Source organism: Lycorma delicatula, chromosome 7 (assembly GCF_047948215.1).
Source record: "Lycorma delicatula isolate Av1 chromosome 7, ASM4794821v1, whole genome shotgun sequence".
Lineage (NCBI taxonomy): Eukaryota > Metazoa > Arthropoda > Insecta > Hemiptera > Fulgoridae > Lycorma > Lycorma delicatula.
The window spans coordinates 8,940,674-8,965,561 of NC_134461.1; the positions used below are offsets into that span (position 1 = coordinate 8,940,674).

Consider the following 24,888-nt stretch of genomic DNA (forward strand, 5'->3'; position numbering starts at 1 on the left):
CCACCATTTTAGAAACATCCTATATATACATTAAATACAAGGTTTACTCATAAAAAGTTCAAACTTTTTAAATTATGCGTCGACGTCTGCAGATGTCATGCTCTGGCCACTGTGTACACCTAGCAGCATATCTTGGTAACATATCACATTTTTTCTGGGTTCCGATCTATGTGTTAATTGTCTAGCAATTATCGATTGAGAGAGGTCGTGCATAAGCTGCTCAACGAGTTAGTGAAAAAAAACAAAAATGCAGGAATTGGAGGAACAATGCATTTGTTTGAAGTTTTGCATAAAACTATTGAGATGTTCTTGAGGAAATTGTCATCCACAGTTGCATTTACAGGCAGTTCCTGACAAACTTCAACTAGATTCTGCTTCTGGTCATCTGTCCACAAATGCAGCACGAATTTTGCACTGATGCAATTCATTGCAAGTTTTTCACACAGGATTTGATGGCAAGATCATACACGTATGCCAACTTCTTCAGCAAGCTCAGTTAAACAATGAATTACTGCACGCATACTGTGAACATGTTGGTCATCTATTGATGTGGAAAGTTGTCCAGTCCTTTGGATCTTCAGCAACTGAATTTCTGCCCTCCTTAAAATGCTTAAACCAATCCTAACACTGCATTCGGCTCATGGAGTCATCCTTGTATGCTTGCTTAATGCATAAATAAAAAAAGATCATAAGTTTGGAATGAATATTTTATAAATATATATATATATATATACTGTATCTGAGAAGAAAAGATTAGAAGCTTTTGAAATGTGGTGCTATAGGAGAATGTTAAAAATCAGATTGGTGGATAAAGTGACAAATGAAGAGATATTGCGGCAAATAGATGAAGAAAGAAGCATTTGGAAAAATATAGTTAAAAGAAGAGACAGACTTATAGGCCACATACTAAGGCATCCTGGAATAGTCGCTTTAATATTGGAAGGACAGGTAGAAGGGAAAAATTGTGTAGGCAGGCCACGTTTGGAATATGTAAAACAAATTGTTAGGGATGTAGGATGTAGAGGGTATACTGAAATGAAACGACTAGCACTAGATAGGGAATCTTGGGGAGCTGCATCAAAAAACCAGTCAAATGACTGAAAACAAAAAAAAAAAACATTTACATTTACACATGCCTTTATATTATTTCAATACCTACCAATATAAGGTTGGGTTGCGTTTTATATGGGACACCCTGAATATCAAACATTAATATTATTTTTGGTAAAACTAATAACACATACATACATGTAAAAGAATAATTCAAACTGTGTATGCCATTCCTGCCTCTTGAAAAAATTAACTAAAGTGAAATTTCACAGTTTTTCATGTTCAAATTTATTGGTAATTTCTCATAGAAAGAAGAGAGATATGTAAATAAACCACTGAACCAATCTTTTACCTTGAGAATTAATTGCTTTTTGTTTCATCCTTCCAGGACCAATAGTTTTTTAGATATGATGTTTTCCATAAACTCTTACAATCACAAAAATAAGTGTGCGCACCGTAAAAAACGATCACCAAGGGTAAACTGCTTAAATAAAAAAAAAAAAAAAAAAATAGTTTTACAATCCTGAAACAAGCGGGTAAGTTACAAATTTTTTTGAACTGGTCAAGTGCTTATGTTTTTTTGGAACACTTGAAATATATTGACCTCTACAAACTGATGTTTCTATTATATTGTTTATGTTATTTCAATTTCAATATCTGAAATATTGTATTAAAGAGGAATATAAAAATTAGATGTAATGAATGTAATAATATTTATATCGGTAAAACTACCAGATCACTTAAAAAAAGGTTTAGTGAACATTACACTGCTTATAAAAACAAAGACAGAGGTTTATCTAAATCTGCTGATCATATGTTGCAATGTACACATAGTGTTAGTGATTTTGTCACTTTATCCACCAATCTGATTTTTAACATTCTCCTATAGCACCACATTTCAAAAGCTTCTAATCTTTTCTTCTCAGATACAGTATATATATATATATATTTATAAAATATTCATTCCAAACTTATGATCTTTTTTTATTTATGCATTAAGCAAGCATACAAGGATGACTCCATGAGCCGAACGCAGTGTTAGGATTGGTTTAAGCATTTTAAGGAGGGCAGAAATTCAGTTGCTGAAGATCCAAAGGACTGGACAACTTTCCACATCAATAGATGAACTTTCCACATCAATAGATGACCAACATGTTCACAGTATGCGTGCAGTAATTCATTGTTTAACTGAGCTTGCTGAAGAAGTTGGCATACGTGTATGATCTTGCCATCAAATCCTGTGTGAAAAACTTGCAATGAATTGCATCAGTGCAAAATTCGTGCTGCATTTGTGGACAGATGACCAGAAGCAGAATCTAGTTGAAGTTTGTCAGGAACTGCCTGTAAATGCAACTGTGGATGACAATTTCCTCAAGAACATCTCAATAGTTTTATGCAAAACTTCAAACAAATGCATTGTTCCTCCAATTCCTGCATTTTTGTTTTTTTTCACTAACTCGTTGAGCAGCTTATGCACGACCTCACTCAATCGATAATTGCTAGACAATTAACACATAGATCGGAACCCAGAAAAAATGTGATATGTTACCAAGATATGCTGCTAGGTGTACACAGTGGCCAGAGCATGACATCTGCAAACGTCGACGCATAATTTAAAAAGTTTGAACTTTTTATGAGCAAACCTTGTATTTAATGTATATATAGGATGTTTCTAAAATGGTGGGCTGGCTATACTTTTTCAGATCCTATTTGTAAAACTAAACAAAAAATATCCTTAGAAAAAATGGCAAATTTTCCTTCGTTCTCCCTCTGTCTGCCATTTTGTTATTTTTATATAAAAATTTATATCTCAAGTTCAGATAGAGCAATCACATTAATATTTGGTAAGCGTCTTTGTAATAAAGTTGTAAAATTAGAAAAAAATCAGGACTTAAATACCTTTGCAAATTACAAAATGGCAGCCATGTTTATTTTTCAGTCTGTTATATCTCCGTAAATATAAGTTTTATTAAAATGTATGTTAAAATATTAAGCCTTTTATTTTGAACAAAATGACATTTTATTTTTTTAAATTGGTTAACAAATTGCCAAGTTATGGCAGAAAATTTATGCTGTAATTATGTGTTTGTTTTCATGTCCTTCACTTTACATTCAATTCAATTAAATATTAATTTTTTTTTTTTGTCTTCAGTCATTTGACTGGTTTGATGCAGCTCTCCAAGATTCCCTACCTAGTGCTAATCGTTTCATTTCAGTATACCCTCTACATCCTACATCCCTAACAATTTGTTTTACATATTCCAAACGTGGCCTGCCTACACAATTTTTTCCTTCCAATATTAAAGCGACTATTCCAGATGCCTTAGTATGTGGCCTATAAATCTGTCTCTTCTTTTAACTATATTTTTCCAAATGCTTCTTTCTTCATCTATTTGCCGCAATACCTCTTCATTTGTCACTTTATCCACCCATCTGATTTTTAACATTCTCCTATAGCACCGCATTTCAAAAGCTTCTAATCTTTTCTTCTCAGATACTCCGATTGTTCAATTTTTGATGTAAACAAATTATATTTCTTACTGAAGGCTCGTTTCGCTTGTGCTATTCAGCATTTTATATCGCTCCTGCTTTGTCCATCTTTAGTAATTCTACTTCCCAAATAACAAAATTCTTCTACATCTATAATCTTTTACCTCCAGTAATTTATATAAATCTTATTTATGAACCAGTGATAAAGATATATGACGTGTTTATTTATATTTATTGTTATTCTTTGAATTTTAAGTTTACTAATTAAATAAAAATATTTGTATTTATTAAATATTTGATGAACCTTTCTTAGCAAGGAAAAAATTCATATTTAACTGCTTGCAGCAGGATGTTCAGTTGATACTGTACTTGAATTAAAGATTCCAGTTTCATGCATTTCCAACTTTTTAAATCTAAAATATTTTCATATTAATTTATTTAGATTTCAAGTTGTTAAAGTTGAATTTGTTTGTACGAATTATTGTAATGATAACAGATTTATTGCAAATCTCCTACCAAATCCACAAATGTGCTTCTTTTCCAAAAAAAATCCAGAATGTGATTTTTTATGGCAATTTTAAAAACCGTATTTAGATGAACTCTAAATTAATTTTTATCGCCATTGCTTATTTTTTTATAACTTTCTAAATTTTACTTTTTTGAATAACTTTTTTTTTCATGTCTGTGAAAAGAAAACTGAAAATAACATTCAACTGTTGTTTTATCTTTTTTATACAGAATTATTCATGATTCTAATTGTGATATTTTCTTGAATTTTTTTCTTTTTTGACTACAGTAACACAGTAATATCAAACACCAAGTTGTATGAAATATAGATTTGTCATTTTATTACCACTACATTTGTGTTAACTTTTTCTTGAAATAATCATTTTATATGTTCCTTCTATCTGTTTTTCATTATAGACTTTGGATACTCATACTGATATAGCATATACAGTATCTACTAAAAGAGGACCTGTAAAATCCAGAGATTTTGTTGTGTTACGACATAGAGCTGCTGTAGGTACTTCCTTTGTTATAGCTTCTGTTTCAATTGAAACACTTTAGTTCCTGAAGATAAACAATGTTAGGTTTGTAAAAACTATTTATATTTTATATTTATTAACCATATCTATAGTTTTTAATTTCTTACTACTCAATTTCAAGTTTGTTTTATTTTACATCGTAATTATTTTTTTATTAGTATAATTTATAGTGGAATAAAATAAATCCTGATTGTAACAGTTTTCTTACAAAAGTCTAATAATAATTACGACATCTTTGCAAGTTAATTCAATTTATTTTAATTATGAGAAGTTTAAAGATAGTGTTTCTAGATTCTACTGATCATAATTGTGGTATTTCAGACTGTTACTGAATAATAACAGTATAAGAGAAATTACAAATATAAAACCAAATTATAAGGTAAATAAAATTTTTATTAAAAAACAAAAATCCCAACTACTAATTTTATACTTCTTCTTCTGGCACTACAGCTCGGCATAGGCTTTGGCCTCCTCCATGATTCGTCTCTAATCTTCCCTGTTTCTTGCCTCCTCTCTCCATCTTTTCACCCTCATCGCTCTCAGATCCTTTATTACAGCCTGGAGCGAGCCCAGAGATAACCACAATGATGTTGCTTAAGGGCCGATTGGCTACTTCCCAACGAATCCGGGTTCGGATGGCTGGTCTCCATTCAGTACATTACGGCTCAAAAGTACCTGGGTGTTATCCTTGATGAGAATTTTTGGTTCAAGGAATATCTACAGTATGTTGCAAAAACGGCTGCTGATGCTTTTAATGGAATCCATAGAGTCAATCATTGGGGATTGAATTACCCCCCATGGGGGGGGGGGGTAATGATTGGGGATTGGGGATTGAATTACCGTACCATGCGTATCCTTTACAAAGGTGTCAGCAAACTTATTATGCTGTATGCTGCCCTTGTCTGGGCTCACCGCTTGGTTTTTAGGTATTGCATGGCCATTTTGCTGCAGGCCCAGCGACTCCTCTTGCTGGCTATTATACAACAGTCTCATGGGAGGCAGTCTGTGTTATAGCTGGAGTGGTTAATGAGCATAAGGAGAATGCTGCATTTCCAAGGTAAATAACCTATTGACGTCAGAATGAAAGTTGGAGATTGAAGACCATGGCCTTCCATTTGGCAGGTCAGGTGGGACGAATTCCCCATAGGTCGCTACATGCATGGTATGTTTCCTATAGTATCTGATTTAAGTGTGATTGGATGGATATCCCCAAATCGGTATATCACACAGTTTCTCTCCGGACATGGTGCCTTTCAGGCGAGTTTTGCTAAGTTTTGTTTGGTGGATTCAAATCAATGCCCGGATTGTGGGACTGATGATACAGTGGACTACGTCCTCTATGTCTGTCCCCGATATGAGGTCAAATGTTCATGAGCTGTTAGGGAACTTGAGAGAATACATTCCTTTCTGGATCTCCATATGAACTGGATGATCTGCAAGGAGTGGTCTATAGTGACTGATTTTCTTCATGCCCTTGTGGTGTGTAGGTCTGCAGAAGGAGTTTAGTCAAGCTATTTGATTGTGGCAGGATCCCGGTTGGCTAGGGTATCCGGCAAAGAGGCGCATTGGCATCGTGCCATGGTTATATTGGTATCGTTTATGATTTGATTGGGGTGGCTGTGTGACCAGGGGCGTGGCTTTGTTCTGCCGGTGGCAGTCATGACTTGGTAATGCCGCATAAGGCTTCATGATGGGACCAGGTAAGGGTACAGGATTTGTCCCTGACTCCTGCACGGCCGGAATGAGATTACATTCCCTTTGTTAGGCGACTTAATTTGGTCAACTTATTTGGGTGTAGATGTGAATTCTGTGTTGCGTAAAACATATTTTTGATTGGTATGAGTATAGCATTGATTAACTTTCAACTTGTTTGTTTTTCTGAGGCATTCACAGTCACAAACGGTGCTGTCAAATTTGGAGAAGGCACAGGGTCCATCGTTTCGGTTAGTTGGTTTGAGGGAATCAGATAGGGTGGGTGTGTAGATCTCTGTTTGAGGCCTACATGAAGGCAAAATTTGATCTGTATTTTACTGATCCAAATGTCAGCTGAGGCATTTACATCGGTGGCATCCTGACCGAGGCCTGGCTGATGACTGTGAGAGGGTCTAAGGACGATCAGTTAGAAGGTCTAAAGTCGACCTCCGGTAAAGCCCCTCTGGGCTCGAAATGGGTGGTGTGGTGATCGGTAACATCACAAGGTGGGTGTCTTCTCCCCTATGGGGTTGGAATTGTGGAGCCAGCATGTTCTTGGCCTGCCTCTTCTCCTAGTCCTAGTCTTGTTCCTCTATCCGTTATCCCTTGTTGCAATATCTGTTTTGTCATTCTTTCCAAGTGACCCAGCCAACCAATTCTTTGTGACTATTACCCTTACAATTTTTTGTCTTGCAGTATTCCCTCTATTTCCTGATTTCTTCCTATCCTCCATGTTCCTATTTCAAAAACAGGTCCATATATTCTCTATATTATTTTCAGCTTTGAAGGTGTTCACATGGTAAATAATAATTCTACACAACTACTTAGAATAATTATGAAAACGAAACAAAAAATAGATAAACCAGTTATTCTTTCTTTTTTTACAGGCATATTTTCAGGATATGTAAATTAGTTAGCGATGTGAAATTTAATATTACTTCTACATTTTATGTTGCAGTCAGGTGTAAGTGAAGGCTACATGAGATGGTGACTTTAATAGCCTTCACTTTGTTAAGACTATCAGGCGCACCCAAATACAACATAAAATGAAGTAATATTACATTTCATTTTGCTGACTAAATTATGCCTATAAGAAAAGAAAGGAAAACTTGTTTATCTATTTTTTAACAAAAAAAAAAATTAACAAATTTTTCTAGGTAGAGTGTATAATTAGTAGTCAGGGTTTTTATTTTTTAAGTAATTATTTTATTTAGTGCGTTTTTGTTTCCATAACTTAACCATTTAATATACTAGTCATCTTGATATGGTGCTGGTATAAGTTTTTTTTTTTTTTTTAATTTTAGAAACGTTCTGTTAAAATAGAAATTTGTACATGCGTATGTACTACTCGATTATTTGTATATGTGTATAAAGCATGTATGTGCTAGTCACGATGCGTTCCTGCTTCCTTTTGCTGAGCACATTTTTCACTTATGTCTCGAGTACAATGAATTTTTTTCAAAACTCAAAAAAGGTAAAAGGTGTTTCTTTTTTATCATTTTATAGGATAACATAATTAAAATTTGAAAATAGTGTAATTTTTTTATTTTGCTCCTCAATGTAGTTCCCCTCTTCTAGATAATGCAGTTTAAGATAGCTTACATTATTTCCAGATCGAAGACCTGTTATTACCCAAAAGTTGGTTGTAATTGGTTGGATCTGTGAAGCTAGAGAAGGGAACTACTAACAAAAATATATGAAAGTTAAATTCATTACCATTCCTTCTAAAGACATAATCAGGTCAAAATGGATGTGTTTAAAGTCCATATTATTATTATTATTATTTGCAACTGGACCCTGTTGGATCACGCAAAGCTTTTATGATTCAGTTTTTGGCATTTCCAAATGGCTTTCATTTTTAAACTCCATATTAATTATTTAAATACAAACACGTGAAATAATGTTAAGTTAAATACATTAAATATAAAACAAATTACTACAAAATAGTCCCAAATTTAGAAGCTGCTATTGAAAACTATTTTGAGCACGTGCTTAAGAACACATTGAACAGAATGCAGAAGATAAGTTGTTATTTATTTTTACTTCTTTGTACGAAGTAAAGGAAGTATTGTGATCGTGAAAAATTTCAGATTTCAATGGAAATATTCATTTTGACCATCCCTGAATCTATTTTCACTAGTTTTGGCATAACCTCTGCATGTACATATGTACGTATCTCGTATAACTCAAAAATGATTAGCTGTAGGATGTTGAAATTTCGGATATAGAACTTGTAATTTGGATTTTTAACTTTTTCATAACTGCAGTAATAAGCTTTCATTGAGAGCTTTTCAACGATATATTACTAGCGGTACTTATTTTCATTGGTTCCAGAGTTATAGCTAAATAAAATTTTAATTAATGAAATATTTGGATCTTACAAGTGATCTTACAAGCATATCGGTTTGAATCAGTTTTCATCTCCTTTTTTTTAACATTGTTCTTTAATTTATTTTTTTAACTTAATATTGATTTATTAATAATTATTAACCCGTGATTGTAGAAAGATTTTAGAGTAATTAATAATTTAATAATAATAATAATAATAACAAAAAATTTAAAAAAATATGTAAAAAAATCAGAAGTTATTAGTGAGATCAAATTTTGTGTTCTTTTAAAAATGTGTATGTGTAATTTAATCAGTGTACAAGGAAGTCATGTGATGTCCACATCGGATTTTTAATTATTACTTTTTTCTTTAATCTATTAACAGTAATATTGTTTCTGTAAAAGATATATGTTTAATTGTATTTTAAATAAATTGATACAAAGTATTTTTTAAATGGTTCAGTAATTTATTCAAAATGCAATGGGAGCAAAATAAACCCCTTCTTGGAAGTTAAATTATCGTATTCAGTTCTATAAAAAGAGTTCATTTTACAGGTTGGTAGAGGTAAATATTGTTATTTTTTTTAAGAATAATTGATTTTTGTTTAACAAAGATTGCACACTTTCATATACATAAACACCTAGATAAGTTAACATTTTTAATTTTCTGAACGTCGATTTACATGATTTATTTTTATGCGCATCAAACAGTGATCTGATAGTCCATATTTCTTGAAAATTTGTACTATTTTTTTAAACTGTTATAAAAATGTTTAAGATGAATAATTTTATTTTTGATTGTAATTAAAACAAAACTATTTTATATTATTTCAGAGCCGAAAATGGTCCAGGATGTTTTGTAATTTCACCACTGCTTGGTCATGGTTCTAATTGTGAACTCAGATGGCTAATAAACACTGATATTAAAGGATGGATACCACAAAGAATCATTGATGCTGCTTTCACCTCTTGTATAGATACTTATATCTTGGATGTTCGAAAAGTAGTCAAACAAATCAAAGAACTCCCAAGGTCAAGTATGAAATTATTACATAAAATTCCATCTATGGATACAAATGTTATTCCAGTTAGTTCCAGTATCCTGCTTAGGCAACCAGAGACAGAGTCTTCTCAAGATTCACCTTCTTCTTCTGAACATTCTGATAGTAGATCTTCTTCTGTTTCAAACAAAAAAAATTCATCTGATAGAAAGAAAAAAATAAGTAAATGAAGGAAGGAAATCGCATTAATTCTAAACTCTGTCCTGTAAATCAGCTACTTGGATATTATAATTTTTAATGCTTTAAAAAATACTGAATTACAATGAAGTTTATGACTGAAGTTTTACTGTGTAAAAGAAAAAATAATATTTTAAGTAAGTATTAAATATTTTATATGTTATTAATTATTAATATTTAATGCTGATTCTTAATATTTCTGTTTATATATAAAGTTGCTCAAGTTTATCAGTTTTCTATATTTTTATAAATGGATCAGGTATAACAGATAAATTTTTTTATAAGAAAAATGATTTTTAGGGTTTTATAATTGGCATCACTATACTAATCCGGTCAAAACTTGTTTCATTCTGTCTTTTCTTCATCGATGAATTCTACACTCTTCATCACTTCGCTTGTAAAAACAAAAAGCTCTGCAGGACGAGGTATTTTGTGTTGACCCTCTGGCATAGAAACTGTGGAATTAAGAAAAGGCATTTGGATACGCAAGGTAATTATTCTAAAGGTGTACTGTATTAAATCACTGGATGCATGAAAGGCATACATTTATTACTGTAAACTAATTGAAGTACTTATTATAAAAACATCGGAATATAGAATCGTAAATTAACATATGTGATAATATAAATCGTCTGTAAGTAAATTGCAAACAAATAATGAAATATAACTATTTATGACCCACAAGAGGGAATAATCAAGCCAACACTCATGTCCATCACAAAAAGTCCACACGATCCGTACACCTCAACCTCATCTTACCGAGTGTTTAACTTGTCAGCCGCTCGCAATAGAGCGCGCTGAACCCAAAGACAGGCAGAACATCGACCATCATTCACAAAAGACTCCAATCATGGTGTTGCAAGGTGCAGATGAAGATGCAGTTGGGCATGCACCAGATCACTGATCCTGCCTGGGTTCCCTTTGTGAGCTGCTACCCACAGATTTAACCAGGGAGTCAGGTACTGCCTGACCGTCTATACCGAAGTCTCAGGGCTTACCTGCAGCAGTAAGTGCTTCAATATGGACACACCAAAGGAACACTACCTGTGAAGGCTTAAGTGACCGGTTGCACAGAACAGTGCAAGATTTTGGCAGAGCAAGCTTACATCAGCTTTGCCCAAACCCAGTCTCCACTACCATATTGTGGGTAAGTCTGTTTAATTTTTATGTATATATACAGTACATTGCTTAATTTCTGATTAAACATAACCGGCCTCCGCCGTTAGGCTATGCGCAGGAATGTCAAGTGTTGTGGCAGTCGACTGCCCCCCTGTCTTACCTTTCCTTTGGCGTCCCATCAGGGTCCTCTCAGTTTCATCAAGATGCAGTAGCCCTCCCTTCTGTACGACCACTACATTCCTCCACTGAGAGGCTACCCTTCCCGTCCCTACACTAGGTTGCCGGCTATGCCTTGCGCGAAGCCGGCAAACCGCCGCGTCCCCCTCTCACACCTGAGGGTCCCAAATGCATCATCGGAGCACCCCAACTGACCTTCATTCTTGCATATGAAGGAGCCAAAGCGTCCTCTGCATCCAGGCTGCCTCCCTGGTCCTGCACGGCGACCACGATTCGCCCCCTGTAATTTTTTTTTTCTCACCCATCCGCAGGACACAACACAAGTAATAAAAAACACACACTCACTCTCACACCACCACTTAGCCGCCATCAGGAAAACGCAGTTAAGCCTAGTAACACACCCATACAGAATACATAATTAATAAAAGTCTACTCTTCCCAACCGTCTCATTCGTCAGCTTCATCACCACTAGTCGTGGCAGTCTCCACTACCAGGAGAGGGATAAGTACACCCATCTGCACTCCACGCAACATTGAATAAAAAAAAAGTTAATAGTTATGTCTCCCCCTTTGCTGCAACCAGCTCAGGTCTATCACTTCTCGTACCCTGCAAGGGCTATTTTTCATTTCTTCTTTGTTCGATACTATAAATATTGGTGGGTTTTGACCTCCTCCATAACCCTCTTCGAGAAACTTCAATCAATTCTCTCAATCTCCTAGCATCCATCACTATTATATCATCTACAACATCAATCATCCATCTTTCTCGAGCAGCTGCTCCTTCTTATTTTAGTCAATCTTTCTCTTAGGTATAACTCTCACTATTTTGGCTCCATCAATCTCTTCACACAGCCCAATTAGCTTAATCTCTATGTAGTTTTTAAATTAAATGATAATCTTTCCCTCGATCTGTTTAGTTTCTTTTCTTATATAACCTCTAAAGCTCTCTCTTGTCAGGCCCAGATCTTCTTAGCTTCCATCATAATAATGGCATCTGTCAACATTTCACATCCAAAAGCAAATTAAGCCTGTATAATTTTTTTTTTTCATTATTTACATAATGTTATTTTTGAAAAAATATATACGTTAGTAAAGTATTTTGAATTCCCCTGTTGGATTCTTTCTGGAATAATATGCATCCTGTTTTTATTACTCATAGTATTTCTCACTTACTTATATTTTCAAAACACCTTAAATTTCCTTTCATAGTAACAAATTTTGTTTAGGAATATTCAAATTACTAGACATTAAATCATGTATTTTGTTTACTTCAAGTTCCATTTTGTTACTGGAGTCATCATTCTTAGTGGAAGTTTTAGCATAAAACATTTGTTTAATAAACTTTTTTTAATTTATTCAGGAAAATTTTATGGTGCTTTTATCCTGCCTTAGATTATTAATTTACCAAAAACAAAAGCGAACTTTATGTAGAACCAAAAAATTAAATTTTGAAATCTATAGTATACCAAGTTGTCTATGGTTTGAGGGAATCATGTTAGGTTGGATGTGAAGATATCCGTTTGAGACGTACGTGAAGGCGAAATTTGATTTGCATCTTATTCATGCAAATGTCTGCCAAGGCATTTACATCGGTGGCATTCTGACCGAGACCTGGCTGATTACTGTGAGATGTAATCAGTTAGAGGCTCTAAAGACGACCTCCGGTAAAGCCTCTCAGGACTTGAAACGGAGGGGGTGGTGTGGCGACCAGTAACATCACAAGGTGGGTGTCTTCCTCCTATGGTGTTGGGATGTTTATGGTTACTTCTGAAACTTTCATACCAATTATTCAAAAGATTTTTTTTGTTTACTGTCATTTATACTTAAGTTTTTTTGAAAAAAAAAAAATTTATATACAAGCAAAACAATCTACTTTATATTTTTAAATAAAAGATACCATATGTTTCTGTAATTTTATGAAAAAAAGTTGAAAACTAATAAAACTATATCTTGTAACATTTACATTTACTAAAATTACACTAAGCATATAAATATGCAAAATAAAAAATATTGAAAACACATCTATACAGATTATTGCACATACCTTTTCACAACATACATGCTCCTCACGTTTTGAAAATTAAAAATATTTTGCTATATAATTTCCTATTTTGTGATCACAAAATGTACGCTTTTGAATTTTTGTTGCAGTAATTTTGAAATTTTAAAATGGTACATCCTTTTTACATGATCATCTATACATTCCAATTTAGATCCAGAGTAACAGTACAAGGTGAAAAGATAAAGATGCTACATTTTGCTGATGGTGTAGTAATTCTAGCTGAGAGTAAAAAAGATTTAGAAGAAACAGTGAACGATATGGATGAAGTACTACGCAACAACTACCGCATGAAAATAAACAAGAATAAAACGAAAGTAATGAAATGTAGTAGAAATAACAAAGATGGACCACTGAATGTAAAAATAGGAAGAGAAAAGATTATGGAGATAGAAGAATTTTGTTATTTGGGAAGTAGAATTACTAAAGATGGACGAAGCAGGAATGATATAAAATGCCAAATAGCACAGGCGAAACGAGCTTTCAGTCAAAAATATAATTTGTTTACATCAAAAATTAATTTAAACGCCAGGAAAATATTTTTGAAAGTATATGTTTGGAGCATAGCTTTATATGGAAGTGAATCTATTCACTTCCATATAATACCTAAGAAGGATTAAATACCTAAGAAGGATTAGAAGGTTTTGAAATGCAGTGATATGGGAGAATGTTAAAAATCAGATCGGTGGATAAAGTGAAATGAAGTGTTGCTGCAAATTCATGAAGAAAGAAGCATTTGGAAAAATATAGTTAAAAGAAGAGACAGACTTATAAGCCACATATTACGTCATCCTGGAATAGTCGCTTTAATATTGGAGGGACAGGTAGAGGGGAAAAATTGTGCAGACAGGCAATGTTTGGAATATGTAAAACAAATTGTTAAGGGTGTAGGATGTAGGGGGTATACCGAAATGAAAGTAGAATTATAGAATTTCTAAAGATGGATGAAGTAGGAGCGATATAAAATGCCGAATAGCAGTGGCGAAATGAGCCTTCAGATTTGTTTACATCAAAAATCAATCTAAATATCAGGAAAAGATTTTTGAAAGTATATGTTTGGAGTGTAGCTTTATTTGGAAGTGAAACTTGGACGATCAGAGTACCTGAGAAGAAAAGATTAGAAGCTTTTGAAATGTGGTCCTACAGGAGAATGTTAAAAATCAGACTGGTGGATAAAAGTGACAAATGAAGATGTGTTACGGCTAATTGATGAAGAAAGAAGCATTTGGAAAAATATAGTTAAAAGATGAGACAGACTTATGGCCACATATTAAGGCATCCTGGAATAGTCGCTTTAATATTGGAGGGACAGGTAGAGGGGAAAAATTGTGCAGACAGGCAATGTTTGGAATATGTAAAACAAATTGTTAGGGATGTAGGATGTAGAGGGTATACTGAAATGAAACGACTAGTACTAGATAGGGAATCTTGTAGAGCTGCATCAAAATAGTCAAATGACTGAAGACAAAAAAGAATTACTATACATTCCACTTGTAGGCAGCATCATATTACCTTCTAATTTTTTTTCTAAATAGCCTATAAAATTTCTCAGATTTCTTGCTGATCTTGTTCTTTTCTTATCATTCTATAGATCTTTAATCAATCTTTACATATACGCTTCCATCCACCTGATACTAACATGTTCTGGTCACTAGGTAAATTATTTTATTCTTTTTTCATCACTTGTAGGCGGAGTTTTATTCATCGGTTCTTGAAATCTTTTTATTTTTTTCCTTTTTCTTGACCTCTTATTACTGTATTCAAATTTTTGTTTTGGTTATCACTCTTGTGTAGTTAAATCACTATTTATGTTTTGTTATTTTTCTTTATAAATCGCCTCTTGAAATATCTTTTCGATTAATTTTCCTTTTCTTGTTGTCATTTATCCGGATCATTGAGTTTTGCTTCTCAACTTCTCTTTAATTTTAATTCTTTACTAATTTTTAAATTTCTATTAGATTTTGGTCTCATCATATTTAACACTTTAAGAAACAAAAGAAATTATATTTACGTAAAAAAGGAAAAAAAATTTGGTAACTGGCTACTGAGAGCATGGGACAACATAGTATAAATATATTTTTTATGATAAATTGATTATTAAAATTTTGAAAATTATTAAAATTACCCTCAGGGTCTTATTGAAGGACATAAATTTTTAAATAGGCTCAAGACAATTTTCAAACTATTTACAACATTTTGATTTTGTATTTCTCAAAAATTTTGAAAACCAACATTTTATAGGTAATGTTCTTGCAACGTAATTTTCACACATTTTGTGATTTTTTTTTTTTTTATACAAAATTTCCATTTTAAACTGTGTACAAGATGAGAGCTGAAAATTTTTCCCGATACCTGTCAAAGGGCAAAAATCAAAGGATGCGATCTGGTTGTGCATTTTTGAACCGTTACAAGAGAGGAAAAGTTAATATTTTTATATCTATTCAGGCAAACCCAGTCAGATTTGAAGATCATGGCAGCTGTTTTCTGGGATAAAAAAGTATCTTGGTGGTAGGTTTTACTGGGCTGGTACAATCACAGTAAAAGTATATTGTAAAATACTTTCAAAGCAGGCACGTAATTCAGAACCGATGATTTCGGTTACTGTCATCAGGAATTGTTGTAATAATTAAGACATCTAACTGGAGGTTATCTTCAACAATTACAATATCGGTAATAACATATTTTAGTAGAAAATATATTGGTACTGAGGCTGTTAATTCTGTAATTTTACCAACAATATTTTGAATAAGTAATGGGTGTAAAAAACTTGATTAATATAATTCTTGTTTATTTAAATAAATTTCATTCTAAAATGTGTTTTTTTTGCATACATATATTCAAGAATTTTTAATTTTAACTTGATAGCTAATAAATCTGTTATAACAGCTATAGATCACAATTTATTTTTTTTTTCCTGTGTATAGATAGAGGTTATTGCTTAACTGATGGCATATCCTACCCTATGAAATGGCATTTGTATGTGCATAGCCCCCTTAGTTTAGTACTGGAATGTACTAATCAGTAGCGGAAAATCCTGATTCGTTAGTACATGTCTTGCGGTGGTGAGGTGTATACTTTTCTTTTTTTTTACTTTTAAGGCCGCAAAGGACCACTTTAGTCAGAATAATTGAAGTCTCTTTTGCCGATCTTATGGCCTTTAAGTTGTTAGCGTTTACTTTCTCTCAATATTTAGTCATTCTTAAAGATCTCGCTTTACGATCCTCTTCTGAATAAATCCTTTTTGTATAATTAAAAGTTGTTACTTTAAAGTCTGTATTCGGATCTTTAATAACAAATTTTAATTTTTTGGATTTATTAAGTAAATCTTTGTAAGTCAAATTTAATTCTCGCACGTCTTCTTTAATTTCTTTGATCCATAACGCCGGATTTTTTGAAAACCAAAATCGATCGATAATTCTCTTAGTAATCCTATCCTGCCGTAATCGTAATAAGTGTGAACAGAAAGAAATTCGCTTCTTTTTCATAGTATCGATTAAGGATTCCAAGTTTTCATACAGAAATTTATTAGGTAATAATCTGTACTGATTTTCGCGTTTATATTTTTTGTTTATGCAGGTTCTAAGAATCCTGCGTTCAACTTTAAGCAAAGGTTCAGTCCTATTTTTCTGATTTAATCTAAATAAAGTCTCGCTCGCGTAAGTAATTACCGGTTTAACCGCAGTTTTGTAACGTCTAATTTTAGTGTTGATCGAGAGCGATTTTTTGTTGTAAGTATTTTTGGTTACTAGTAGCACTTTAAATAATTTATTAATTCTTTCGGTCCGATTTTGTTTTTCGTTAAAATTACAAGTAATGATCTCTCCAAGATATTTAAATTTTTCTACAAGTTCTACTTTGTTTCCATTAATATTTGCAGAATTAATAACTAAAGGATCTATAGCCATCATTTTAGTCTTTTCATAAGAAATTTTAAGTCCAAGTTTATTCGCAAGTTTTTCTGTACTTGTTATTTGTATTCTGGCTTCTGCGATACTATTAGCTAATAAAGCTAAGTCGTCGGCAAATCCTAGGCGATTTAAATTTAAGTTATCTCTTTTGTATCATATGTGAATATTTTTTATATTTTCCGCGCATCAGAAATTCTAGTGCACAATTAAATAATAAAGGCGAAAGTCCATTGCCTTGTCTCAGTCTGGATTTTATGTAAAAAAGTTTGGAAAATTCGCCACGAAACTTCACTTTAGATTTTGTATTTGTCGATGTTAAACCGATAATATTTACCTATTTAGGATCCAATCTGAGATTTCTCCGAATTTTTAACATCGAAGGCCTATGTATGCGATCGTACGCTTTTTTTAAATCGATAAAAGAAATAATCATCTGTTTTTGCTTTCTATTATAAATATCTATAAGTAATTTCAAAGTAATAATTTCATCTGGACAACTGCGCCAAGGCCGAAAACCACCTTGGTAATCGCCTAGCTCACTTTCTAGTCGGTCCTTAATTCTATTGTAAATAATTCTAGATAAAATTTTATACATACAATCCTATAACGAAATTCCACGATAATTGTCTGGATTTGTCTTGTCGCCTTTTTTGTGCAAAGGATGTATAATAGCTGTCGTCCAATGTTCTGGAAGTTCTTCGGATTCCCAGAGAATTATGCAAAGATTTCTTAAGTGATTCTCCTGCATTTTTCCAAATTTCTGCAACTGTTTGCTCTTCTCCGCTTGCTTTATTATTTTTAAGTTCTTTAAGTGCATTTTCTACTTCTTTATAAGTCGGCGGTTTTCTGTTTGATTCTGGCATTTCAATTTCTCTATTAACACTTATTTAAGTAAATCTTTTGGTTCTTCGCAGTTCAAAAGCTTATTAAAAGCTTCTGCAAGGATTTACGCGTTTTCTTTATTATTAAGTGCAATTTTACCAGATTTATCCTTAAGCGTTAATGTCGGAGCATCGTATTTTTGTAACCGATTATAAAACAGTTTATAGTAACTTTTAGAATTATTTTTATTACAGTCCTGTTCAATTTGATTAATTAAATTATTTTGATTTTGTCTCTTTACATTATGAATAATTTTGTATGCGATTTTTCATTGATTAATAAGATTACAATAAGATTCATCAGATTTATCGCTTTGAAATTTCAACCAAGCATTATGCCTATCTGTTATGGCTTTATTGCAATTTTCGTTCCACCACTGGTGTTTTTCCTAGGATTTATAGGTGAAACCTTTTTTGCGATATCTTTTAATTTTGGAATAATTTTATCCAAATCAGATTCTACAAGAATTTCAGTTTAATTTTTATAATTAGAATTTCCAATTAATCCGCTAGAATCATATTCTCTTTTTGGTTTATTCTTTTTGTTTAATTTCCGTTTTGTTGGCGTAAATTTTATTTTGATTTTAACTAAATAATGATCAGATCCGGTATCTGTTCCATTTAATACTTTAACATTTTGAATCTCTTTATATACAGATTTATCCATACAGACGTGATCCAACTGGTATTCACCTTTTCTCCAGTCTGGATGCTTCCATGTTTTTAATTAATTAGGTTTTCTCATAAAATAAATCGATTTGGAGATTAAACCGTGATTTCTGAAAATTTCTATTAATGTGATTACATTTTAGTTCGTACATTTTTGTGCAGGCCATTTACCAATATTTATATATATATAGAATTTTTGTTAAAATTTAGTACTTTTTAACCGGTTCCGAATTTTCAGATGAAAATCACAAATATCTTGAAAACATCAGTCCTGGTGCTCTGTAAAATTTTCTACCCCCTGGATGTGTTAACCTATTCGCTCCCAGTGGTACCCGTCGGATGATATTTTCAAGCGCCTGTGGGGTGCCATTTGGAAACTGGGAAAGGGGTGTGAATAAATAAAAATAAAAATAAAAATAAATAAATAAAAGGGGTGTGAACTGGAAAGATATTACTGTAATATCTTGCCAGCTACTCGTCCGATTTTCACGATTCAAATGGTGTGTCTATCAGCAGGTCAAGCCCTAACTGTTTTACACATCAACTACACTCTTGATCGACCAGATCGTAGTTATCTGGAAATTAAATCATTCAACCCTATGTTTTGATTGCACTCATCCATCATAAAACATACTGATCTGATCTTTCACTAAATACACCCAAACCTGTGTTCTAGTGCAGCTGTAAAGTATAAACTTATGAAGACTAAAAAGTAGAAAATAAAAAAAAAACATTTTAAAAACCACTCTTACATTAAATATTCTAAAAGTAGAAAATAAGAAATATTTAAAAATAAATTTTAAAGCACTGCTATTAGATTAGATGCACTAAAAGGTAATAGTTTTAGGATGTCCTGAATATCGTCCAAAAACTATTTTTTACCTTTTAGTGTGCCTAATTTAATAGTGGTGTTTTAAAAACATTTTTTTTATATATATTTTTTATTTATGCAATTGTTTTTCTTCATAAAGTAATGAACTATAACCAAAACGTAGGCACCAGAATGTACCGATCACTAGCAGAAAATCCCGATTCATTAGTATCAATTTCTAGAGTTAAATTTTTTAAGCGTTAACTTTCGTTATATCGATTTTCATCATTCAAAATAAAATATTTTACACAAGAGGTAATCAATTTTGGGCACCTAATTCTCCCATTCCGAGATGCCGCCTGCCAGGGTAATCCGCCAGGAGGTCCTAGCTGCGGAGGTGTGCCATAGGCACACCGTGAAGCTTGTTCTTAACCTTTTGCCATCACAATGATCTGCGGTTGATTAGCGCTCCGCGAAAATATGTTTGTATCTGATTGCCTCCCTTCATAGTCTTATGTTACCCTCTTGTGAAAAAAATTACAGTATATTAAAGAGATTTAACAGATTCTGACAAAAAAAAACAGTTACGATTGGATATTTTTTATGTTTGTAACAACAAAAAAATTGAAAGGTACAAAAATTACAATAATTTAATTGCAGAATTTTTTTTTGCATTTCTACTGCGTTTTTTATTAGTGAAATTTTTTTTTTTGCTTTGTGTTTATGAAACATAGTTTGTTGATTTTAGAAATAATATTTTCAACCAAATAGGTTGAAAATTGAGCAAAATATGATGAAAAACCCTTGTCATAAATCACAGATTAGTAACGTATGTTAGTATAAGTGAAAGTAGATTCAGAAAAGTACGTTTTATAAAAAATCCCACCACTCAAAAGGATAATCAGATTGACAAAAAACCATTTTTACTGTATACTGTTATTCATTACGAATCGATGTTGTTACATGTTCACCGATATCATTTGTTAGAAAAGATATTTATAGACCTCAAGTAAAAGTGACATATTTATGATCACAAATTCCTTCTTTTTTTTTGTGTCCCGTATATCATAATTTATTATGTGTTTCAATACATCGATATGTTGCTAGTAAGATAAGCTATTTTTGTAAATAATAAATAAATCCGTAATCCTCATAGCAATTATAATACACAAGTCACACACACACACACACACACACACACACACACACATACACACATACAAGCACATTTCTGAGAAAAAAATGGTCATATTCTATCTAGTCTAAATAAAACATTTTACATTGTATAAACGTCGTTCAAATTGTGTAATAAAACTGATTTCTTTATGAATATAAAAAAAAATAAATGACTTAGATCCCATATAAAATGATTTTGTTACAGCGTTTTAAAACTGACGTACATTGTACTGTACTGTACTGTATTAAACACGTACATTGTACTGTAATATCATTAAAATAATACAATGATACTGTAATAATAAAATAGTAAAATAAAGTACAGTATTTTTTGAGTACAGTAATTTACTGTATAACTTAACAAGAATCTACTCAGTATTTCTCCATTAAATGTGAGTCAATTTACGCGATTTCATTATACGCAGAAATTTTCCGGAACGTAACACCTGTGTAAATTGAAGGTCCATTGTATAATAAATGTATATATATATATATATATATATATATATATAATAAATAAATCTAAAAGTATAAATATAATTAACCAAACTTGACCTACGCTTGCTTTACTCACTAGTCAAGGTTAGCAAGCAAAGTAGGTTAAGTTTGGTTCGATTATAATTATTTATTATATAAAGTTAGATTATAATTTTAATTTATTTTCTCCTTTCAGTGGCGCCATCTTACAACTAACTGACTTACTAAAGTGACTAACTACAGATCAGCTATGGGCATCTTCTTGAAAAGTACCTACACTTCTAATATACCTGTACATCACATATATAAACATCATAAAACTGAACAGTACTTTGCTGGCAACCTAATAAAAAATAAATATATTTTACTGGGTATTAAGTCAATTTATTTAGTATTTTCTAACTGGTACTTTAAAATATTAACTTTGAACTAAAGTTTTATATATCAATTTTAATTATAATACAATTAATTATTTAATGAGTTCCTATAAAAATATGTTAGCCAGTAAAGTCCATAGATGTATGTTACTTTTTGGTTATGAAATTGTATACATATATATATATATATATATATATTTATAAGTTTACATTGTTACGTAAAACTAACAGAAACTACCTCTCTATCTTTGTTTCTGTGAGTGTTACATAAATTGTTCTATAATTTAAACATAGTTTTAAAATTTTAATTAAATTGTTGTGATCGTATTAATAAATATTTATATTTTGTACATAACTGTTAAATAATAATTGAAAATCTTTTGTAGCATTTTAAAATATACGATAACATTTTCATAAATAATTTTAATTTTACATATATTTTTATATATTTATATTTTATGAATGATTTATAAATTATATTTTATAATTAATTATATATTTTGTAATTTTTTTAATAAATTGTATTCAAATTTTATAATACTTTTTATTTGTTATTGCACCAAACATTTTTGCAAACTTACCAAAAACAAATGTCATAAATAAGGCTTAAAATCTACTTACTTAATTCCATATTTTTTTTTACTAAAGCCTGTTAAAAATACAACCTAGAAGTTTTAATTTTTTTCTTAATACACTAATAAACATGAATTTTTCCATATATATATATATAAAATTGGTGAAATTTATATATATGCCTCTTAATTTGAGGCAATGTGCAAATTAATTTGTGAAATTAAGAGGCACATTGTGATTTATATAATTTTTATTTGATATATAATTTTTTTTTAACTAGGTTCTTTCATTAAGATGGTTCTTTAATGTTTACTATATTTTGGTTTAAGAAAGTAATACTTTCATTTTCAGTTACTTAAATGTATTTTTACTTTATTTTTTAAAAGCTTTTATTTAACTCGCTTTAGGAATAATCAAATCTTGCAACTGCTATATCTTTTGATCTATCGTATGAAAATGATTGAAATTTGGTACACGTATGTAACTTCGATGTGTAAAAATAAATATTTTTACTTTTTTTTAGTCTTAAAAAAAATACAAAAAAACAAAAAAAATTACAAAAATATATTTGATTACATATAAAAAATGATTTTTTAAAAAAGCTTTTATTTAACTTTGTTATTTTTTTTTATTTTTTACTTCCTTGTATGAAGTACAAGGAATGATTGTAATCGCGAAAAATTTCAGTTTTCAGATTTCAATGGAAATATCCATTTTGACCATTCTGAATCCATTTTGACTAGTTTCGGCATGATGTATGTATGTATGTATGTGTCTCGCATAATTCAAAAACGATTAGCCGTAGAATTTTGAAATTTTTGTATTTATTTATTTATTTTGTTGTAATATCTAGTTGTGCACCTCTCCTTTTAATTGTAATCGATTTGACCAAAAGTGTCCATAAAGGTCCAAAATTCAAATCTTTTGCATTTTGGACTTTTCTTAACTGCAGTAATAAGCTCTCATTGGGAGCTTTTCAACGGTATATCGTAAGTGGTACTTATTTTCATTGGTTCCAAAGTTTATAGCCCAATAAAATCTTTATTAATAAGATTCTCCTATTCAGTTAGATTGACAGTTTCTTAATTATGTTCTATTCATACATTTAAAGAAATTAACACAAATCTACATTGTGTTATGTAGTTTGCATGTTGTTTAAAAACACTTTTTTCTATGTTTCTATTGATTGTTAGAAAAAATTTATTTGCTTTATTATTAATTTTAGTATTTTATAAAGAATTAAGACATCTCTGATTTGCAGACTATGCAGTAAACAAAAGCATTAGAAATGAAGGTATAGAAGATTAGAGATTTTGGTTTTAACAAATTGCACATTGCTCTCCTTGTAATAATAAAGTAAAAATATATTAAAATTAGTAACATAGTAATATCCAGGGAATGGTGTCTATTCTTGGAAAGGTTAATGGTAAACACGAACTCATCAAAATAAGTCGTCATCTATAAATTGATTTTTAAAAACAATAATTGCAATTTAGAACATAAGAAAGTTTAAAATTCAGGACCTAAAATTAAAGTTCAACTAAAATAAAGTAAAAATTTAAAAAATTAAAAATAAAAGTTTATTAAGGTTTTTTGAAGTGATTAATAAGTACATGTTGAACTGATAAAATTTTGTTTAAAAAATTAACTGTTTACTGAAAAATGGGTAGATAAAATTACTTTCTTTTTCGATGATGTTTCATCATCCAATTCATTATTATCATCAATAAATTTGGCATTTCCCTCTTTCAGAGCTAAATCCTGTAAAATGCCACAGCGTTTATATTTCCTGGAAATCCAAGTTGGACTCGTGAATGATTCAGGAATTCATTGGAATTTTGAAAGGAAAATTCTGAATTTTCTTTCAAAATTCCAATTCTTTGTTAAATTAAAGTCCAGGTTTCTTTTTATGGGCATGGTTAATCCTTACTGTTTCATCATTAAATCTCCTTAGTAATAGAGTGATTAACCATTCTTTAAAGTATATCTAGAATATGAAAGTATTACTGACTGTGGAATTAGTTGGAATCAATCACATCAAATAAAGGAAAGAGTGAAGGGGATTATTTATAGTTGCATCAACAATTATATTCATTAGCGACTTAAATGTAACTACTTGATCGTAAATAATAAAATAAACACCAAAAACAATAAACACAAAATAAATTACACAAATTAAGCAAAACCATTAAATTATGTTCTTCATCGTGCTATCAGAGAGAAAGTGCAACAGTTTTTATGCATTCCTTCCAGTTTAGTAGAAACTTCACATCTGAACACAGATCTAATTTTGTCGAATAGTTCTGAAGATTGGCCAATCCATGAGCAAATGGTATATGAACCATTTTACATTGCATGCTTCACAGTACTGCTGAGGAGAGTCATATAGATGGGCATGGGTAAACCTAGTGTGTCCAATCCTCAGCCAAGGTAGGATAACTTCGTCCCTTCTGTTGCTTGGGAAAAAAGGTTTCTCAAACAGTCTAATACGTTCTCCCAGATACTATGTAAGGACATGGGGGACAACAGCCAGAACTTACTTAGAGAACTGAGAACATAATTTATCATGGATTGTTTTCATGAAGTCGCTCCCATATGTACTACTGGGAGGCCATTTATTGATGCTCCTTTGGCAGCCTCATCAGCCCATTCATTCACAAGGATGCTGCAATGGTCAGGGACCCACTTGGTTTGCTTGGAATTTCTCCCGCCACCACCCCATTCGGTCGTCCTAAAGCATAAGATCGAATGTCTGTGCCATAAATGGTTACTGAGCCTCGAAATAGTTTAGCGACCAGTGTCCTAAATAGCTTCTAC

General features: G+C 31.6%; 1 protein-coding gene across 1 annotated transcript in view; it reads left to right on the top strand.

Moving 5' to 3' along the window:
* The window catches only part of LOC142327936 (uncharacterized), a 66,490-nt gene extending 44,463 nt beyond the window's left edge, over positions 1-22,027 (top strand). Inside the window, exons 7-9 of the mRNA XM_075371327.1 lie at positions 4,465-4,631; positions 9,441-9,981; positions 21,318-22,027. The gene's annotated coding sequence lies outside the window, so the exon portion shown is untranslated. The remainder of the gene's footprint in view (positions 1-4,464; positions 4,632-9,440; positions 9,982-21,317) is intronic.
* The last annotated feature ends 2,861 nt before the right edge of the window (positions 22,028-24,888 follow it).